At 43.3% G+C, this 7,296-nt stretch overlaps 1 pseudogene; it reads right to left on the bottom strand.

The window, feature by feature from the left end:
• Positions 1-4,686: 4,686 nt before the first annotated feature.
• Positions 4,687-5,187, bottom strand: LOC131402566 (methyl-CpG-binding domain protein 3-like 2B; annotated as a pseudogene).
• Positions 5,188-7,296: the final 2,109 nt, after the last annotated feature.

A 7,296-nucleotide genomic window follows, 5' to 3' on the forward strand; every position in this document is an offset into this window, starting at 1 on the left:
TCCCAATGGCAGCCCATTTCCAATGACTGGTTCATGTGGGGGGTACAATGGCCTACTTCCTTTGCCTCAATTTGAGACACACTTGATGCTCTCTATGGGATCAACTGTTGTCTCCATTTTTAACCTACTGCAGTTCAGTCTCTTGTTCTGTCCAGTCTCAGTTCTCTCCTTTAGACATGGTTACCTCAAGCCAGTGACAAACTTATTGTGCCAAGGTTTCTTCATCAGTAAAACGAGAACAATGAGAGTGCCTACTCTGTAGACTTGTATTAGGGATTCAATCAGTTAATATATGTAAAGCACTTATGAGGCACCCTGTTACATAGTAAACATTATCTATCATCTTTTATTATGAATTAATTAAAGTTCATTGTAGGATTATAGCGACCAAAATAAGCCACACACAAAAAGAGCAAATATTGTACGAATTTCAATAACAGGCAAAAAATAATTTGTGATAGGAAAAAAAACAGAATAGCAGTTGCATCTAAGCGCAGGTTGTGGCGAGAGGTGGTGCAGAAGCAGGGACTGGCTGAGAGGACATGAAGGGACTTCATGGGATGAGGAGAGTGTTCTACATCTTAATAGGAGTGTAGGTTACACAGGTATATGCGTTTGTCGAATGCATTGAATTTTACATGTTAGGTCTGTATGTTGCACTGCATGTAACTTATACCTCAATTTAAATTAGAATCATTTTGCTAAGTGAAAGAAGCCAGAGACTAAAGGCATTTTATTGTATGATTCCATTGTATGACATCTGAGAAAAAGCAAAACAGTAGGAAAGGACAATTAATCAATGGTTTCCTGGGATAAGGAGTAAGAGAGCAGGATGACTACAAAGGGGCAGCACAATAGAATTTTGGAATGATGGAATTGTTCTATCATGAATGTGTTCACGTGTGTATCATGCTCAGTCATGATGGTGTAGATGCATACACAACTCTATGCATTTGCCAAAACCCATAGAATTGTACATCACAGAGTGGATATTACTGTAGGTTAAAAAAAAAATTTAATCCACCAGCTAGTGGAGGGAATGTAAAATGGAATAGAAGCTATATAAAATGAACCTAATTGTATTACAAAAGAAATAACCATAATGAAGGGTATGAGAAGGAAATGAAATTTACTTTGGAAAACTGTGTTAAGAACAGATACTGTAAGGCTGGATACAAAAAGAACTGACCAGAAATCCTGGAGTCTAGTTCATAAATTTGTTTCTCAGAAGGGTATGTGTTAGCAATTCTTAAACTACTTTATTTATGTACTAGGGCTGAACAGCTAAGTTAATATATTGTAGATCATGAGAGCCAGTTTCTCACTGTGAAAGAAACCTGTTACAAACAAGGGAAGAGAGAAGACTAGAATGAACACTGGGTGCTGGATTAAAATTGGAAGCATCAGTATGAATTCATGCTTTTGATGAATGGATGGATGGATGGATGGATAGAAGGAAGGAAAGATAGACAGACAGATAGATAGATAGATAGATAGATAGATAGAGATAGATAGATAGATAGATAGAGATAGATAGATAGATAGATAGATAGATAGAGATAGATAGATAGATAGATATAGACAGACATAGATAGACAATGTGTGTATGTAGAGGATAGTATACATTCATATATTTCCAAGGCCTATCGGCTCAGAAGGCCTAGGAGCAATGACACTCCAGTAGCAATGAGAACACCTATAACTCACCCAAATCTTGGTTTCTAAAGTACTCTTCTAAAGAAAACAGAAAAAGAAGGAACCAGGGCTCTTTCGAGAAATGGTTGATGCCAGGCCTGGGGTAGGTAAAATACAACCTGATCCTGAAACACCTCTGAAGCATATTCCAAGAGAAAATAAAATTCACAAAGAGGCAGCCCACAAAATCTGCCTAAGAATCCCCCTCAGGTCCCTGAATAACACCTAAGCTGTGCATATAAAGGGAAAGACTCTAGGGGATATAGAAGAGAAAAACCAATGGAAACTGAATATTGTCCAGAAATTTCAGAGGTCACACATCCCAGGAGTTGGAGCTTGGTTTTCGGATTCATCTGGAGTGGAATGACCTTGATAAAAAACCCTAGGTTCCCATTATGACCCTAGAAATGTCACACTAAGAGTAAGGACTACACCCTTTGCAAAACTGAAATAAATCTGTCTTTTTAGAGGCTAAAACCCAGCCATCATAGGTTCTAGGTGATCCATTAGTACCACAACTGCCTGCCATGACAAAACCTAATCTTTAGAGGAATGTAACACGATTAAGAGTCTCTACGAGGTATTGTGCACAAGACCCAGCATACAATAAAAGGTTACTAGACATGCAGAGCAGCAGGAAAACCTTCTCTATTATGAATATATAAATCAATAGAAGCAGACCCAGAGACAATGCAGAGATTGGAGTTAGCAGACAAGCACTTCACAATAACTATGAAGAAAAGGGAGGAAACATGGACAATTGTAGACAATGAAAGACAAACTGCAAATCTTTAAAACAACCAAAGAAAAAGGACACATTGCGTTCAAAAGAGCAACAATAAGACCCATAACTTTTCAAAAGAAACTATAGAACAAGAAGACGATGAGCGGCTGGCCCCGTGGCATAGCAGATAAGTGCCCGCGCTCCGCTGCTGGCGGCCCAGGTTCGGAACCCGGGCGCGCACCGATGCACCACTTGTCAAGCCATGCTGTGGTGCCGTCCCACATAAAGTGGAGGAAGATGGGCACAGATGTTAGCCCAGGGCCAGTCTTCCTCAGCAAAAAGAGGAGGATTGGCATGGATGTTAGCTCAGGGCTGATCTTCCTCACACACACAAAAAAATAAATAAAGCATTCACCTTAAAAAAAAAAAAAAGAAGAAAACAACGAATGACATCTGACATCTAAAGTGTTTCATGGAAAAAGAAAAAAACCCTACCCATCTAAGATTCTGAGACCTAAGAAAAATATTCTTCAAAAATGCAGACTAATTAAAGATGTTTTTCAAAGGGGGTTTAAAAAAACAAAAGCTGAAAGAATTCATCAAAAATGGAACTGTACTTCAAGAAACACTAAAGAAAGCTCTTCAGGCTGAAACAAAAGAATTCCATGTGGAGACACATAACGTTAGCGATAATTATCAGCAGTAAAAAAATGTAAGTAAATATAATGAATAGTGACTGTATAAAAGAACCCTGTATAGTTTTACAACTTTTGTGTAAGTCTAAACTTTCTCCAAGTAATGTGCTTTTAAAAACACAATGAACTAATCCCCCAAAATTACAGACGATGGGAAGCCACTGCAAGAGATCCCCCAGTGCACCTCCCAAGATTAGAGATTACGGAGCCCCAGCAAGTGATACTCACAATCTGCATCCAACAGTAGAGGTGACAGAAGCCCTAGCAAGGGACCACCAGTTCCCTCCAAAGCTAAAGGCAACAGGACCTCAGACAGCAACCGTCCTCCGAAACCAGGCGGAGAGAGCCGAAGGGAACCACCGAGCCGAGGAGCGGCGGAGACACGCGGAGGGAACCGAGGACGGGCGTAAAGAGACGAAGATGTGAGGGAACGGCCGAGGTCGGGCGGAAGGACCCGAGGTTTGGCGGGGGGAGCCGAGCCCAGCCGAAAAGCGGCAAGAGGCGGCGGAGAGAGCCGAGCCCCGGGCCGCTGGGAAGAGCTGACAGGTCGTGGGCGGTGAAGCGAGAACAGGCGGTTGGCGCCTCAGAAGGAAGCGGAGGCGAGGACGGCGGAGAATGAAGGCAACCGCGCTGGATGGGGCCGTGGACGTGGAGCCCGGAGCCTCCCACGCGCCCGAGCCGCCCCGAGCGCCCCCCCCCCCCCCGGAGGGTCGTGGACCCGGTCCCCGCTGCCCTCCTCCCCGCTCCCCCGGCCCCGCCGCTGCCCACGGCGCGGGGCGCTCTGGCCGGACAGCGGCGTGTCCTCCGCCCACGACGAGGACGCGCGTGTCCCCGCGGCTGCGTCCTCCGGACGTGATGGCCGCGTGGAGTCTGGCGCCGGTGTCCGCGCGGGGACTGACCCCGGGGGTGCAGCCTCTGACCCGCGCTGAGCCCGCGGACCCAGCCCGTGGGGAAGCCGCTGGGGGTGAGTAAAAATGTCTTATGTCTGAATTAGCATTTGGCAAAAATTAAAAAAAAAAGCATGCAACTTATGTTAGAATGAGATATAAAAGCAAGCTTAATAAAATAAGATTTTTATGGACTCAAATTAATTTAACATTAAAAAATGAGCTGTTTTCAGTGGGTATCATCCTTTCCTGAATATAAGAATTATAAGAAAATATTATACTAAAAATACTAAATAATACCTTAGGCTAAATTACCTCGGAAGAATTTAATATAAAAGTGAATAAAAATCATGGTAAACAGAAGTTGCAGTGTACCAGGACAAACAGATCTTCTTTCTTGTCACACGAAACCCTCCCTCTCCCCCACAAGACTATCTACTCTTCATTTTTGTCTCTCAAGAGTTTAAGAAAGTATAATTTTAACACAACCAAGCATAATGGTCCAGAAGAAGCAGGAGTAACATTAAATGAGGGAGTGAAACTGAGGGGTGCTCATGGGGAACCGCTTCCCCAGGGCCACACCACTCAGCTTCTTCAGCAGGACCTTCTCCTGTTTTCCATCAGGTCTCAGAACATGCTTCTTGGCTCCTTGCTCTCTCTGCCTCCCTGGCAAACCTGTCTGCCCTCAGGGCCTCACCCTCGCTTTTTTCACTTTCAGACTCTGTCTGCAGATGTCTCCATAAGTTACCGGCTGTCTGCAGAGTGGCTGTGAGAGACAGATACCCGCTCCTGGGATCATCTCTGCCCCGTCTGAAGACTGTGCAGCGGTGGGCTCGGGGCTGGTGTGTAGAGACCCAGCACCAACACAGCCCAGGGATTCACCTGGACTAGGAGGTGCAATTATTTTTAAGGTATTTGTGATATCGAAAGTACTTAAAAGTTCTCCTTCACTGCTGCAGGCCTGGAGTCCCTGCAGTCTCCTGTGTGCCCAGAGTTGCTGGGGCTTCTGCAAGGTCTCTTCCCGTTGACTATACCTGACTTCGTTGCCAGGGTGGGAAGGTATCCTTGTGACAGGCCTCTGGAAAATGCAGCTGGTGAGTCTTGTAGGAAGTGCAGACCTTTCCCGATGTCTCTGCTTGGTCTTAGTTAAATGGACTTATCTTTTCTTCTCTGAAGTCTGGGGCATCCTATTTCTTTTGAGCTTCCCCTTTGAAAACAAAATGAAATGTGCAATTTGAATAAAATGAAGAACATTCTGAGCTCATTTGGATCTTCCACCCTCCTCTCTCCCTGGGGAAATGTGTTTCAGATTGGCCTGTGCATCACAATCATCTGGAGGGTTGTTAAAATTCAGATTTCTGGACCTCAACCCAAGTAGGTCCAGCGTGGGGCCAAGAACGTGCACGTCTAGGTGTTCCCGGATGATGCTGATGCTGCTGGCACAGGCCCCTCACATTGAAAAGTAGATCCTGGGACATCAAGCTGATATGAGTCAAGGACAGAAAGCTCTCATCATTACCCAGTGCCACCTCCAGACCGTTTCCCTCTACCGTCCTCTGAGGATGTCCCCCCTTCCCATCCTTGTCACAGTCAACTAAACACATGCTGCTACCCCTTGACCCACCATCATGTGGATCCACAGATCACAGGTATCTTTGTATCCCAAGATTTAGGTTTTCAGTGTCTCTCTTTTACTCTGCTTTAGGACACAATCACCTCATTTTCCTAGCTCCTTTAATGCCTCGTCTCCAGTGAAATCATATTACCTCTCAACCCTTAGGTGCTCACTTCACTTGCACTCCCACATCCCATCTTCACTCAAATATTCTCCTGTTCATACATAAATAACTCACACAGACCATATTCCCATCACACAGTTGCATCCACTGTAAATAACCATTTTTCCTCCCCTGACTCTTCCTCTCTCCTCCTACTCCTCCCTGTTACTCTCAGCTCCACTATCTGGCTTAACAGAACAATTGATGCTTCTTAGAAGTCAATCCTGCTCCCACGTTTGTTACACATCCACACCCTCTTCTAGGCCATCCCATCCATTTCCCTGGCTTCAGATACCATTGATGAACTAGAAATGCCCATTGAGTCAGCAAGATCTGACTTCACCCTCAGATCCAAATACCCATCTGCCCACTCACCACATCAGTGACAACTCGACGACTCAGCTCACAGTGAGCAGGTCCCAAGTTGAAACAGCCAGTTCTCCAAATAATCACCCATATCTCAGGGTCCCCTAAACTCACTTGTTGGTACTAATATCCTGTCTACCCCTGAGTGTCATTCTGGACACCCTGCCACCCCACACTCGTTCATCAGTGAACCATCCATCCACCCTCCTGAATCCACCTAAAGATTCTCAACTTGTGAATAATTCTTTAGCACCTTTCAGATTCCCTACCAAATACCATTTCCACAGAGTGACCTTTCCTGATCCAGCCATCAAAATTAATATCACATTTTCTCTGTGTTAATTTTTTTCAATTTTTAATTGTATGTGTATAGTATTATCTATTTATTTCATAGTGTTTTTCTCACTAAATTGGATACTCCATGAAGAGAAGACTAATGTGGACTTTAATGTTTTATGCTGCCATATTCAGTCATTTCTTTGCCCATCGAAGGTGCTTAGATATATTTATTGAAAGAAATTATTCAAATTCCAAAAAGAACTAAATTTTTCAAAGAAATTCACTCAACCACAATTATACAATGATATAATCTGTTTTGTGGTATACTACAATAAATTATCACTAAGATTTCAAATCCTTTCTCTGTAATCCATTATAAGATTATAGTCATAATCTGTTTAAAGTGTAAATCTAGTCAGTGCACTTTTCCTTTTAAATCTCTCATTTCTGTCTTCAGAAGATATTTTTTTAAAAGTGAAACCATAAACCTCACTTCATTCCTGTTATCCTGCCATAATTATTAATACCACCCCTTTCGTTCCCCAGCATGTCCCAGTTTGGAGGGAAAATTAGTTGATCCTCCCATTTATTGAGCACCTGTTGTATGCCAAGTTATGTACTAAAACCTGTGATCCAGAACTTAACAAAGTCACTGCCCCTCTTTATTTTAATCTTGGTGACAGGAAAGAGTTAATAAACAGACTAAGGAATCTCTATTATAGTGTTAGGTATAATTAAGTGCTGTGATAAACAGTAAGGCCAAGACAGAGACAGAGAAAGAGGGAGGGATAAAGGAAAAGTGGCAAGGACGGATGAAGGGAGAAAGAAATTAACTACGTAATTATTGATGATGAAGAGATTAAGGAAGGACT

Source organism: Diceros bicornis, unplaced genomic scaffold, assembly GCF_020826845.1.
Source record: "Diceros bicornis minor isolate mBicDic1 unplaced genomic scaffold, mDicBic1.mat.cur scaffold_158_ctg1, whole genome shotgun sequence".
NCBI classification, from domain to species: domain Eukaryota; kingdom Metazoa; phylum Chordata; class Mammalia; order Perissodactyla; family Rhinocerotidae; genus Diceros; species Diceros bicornis.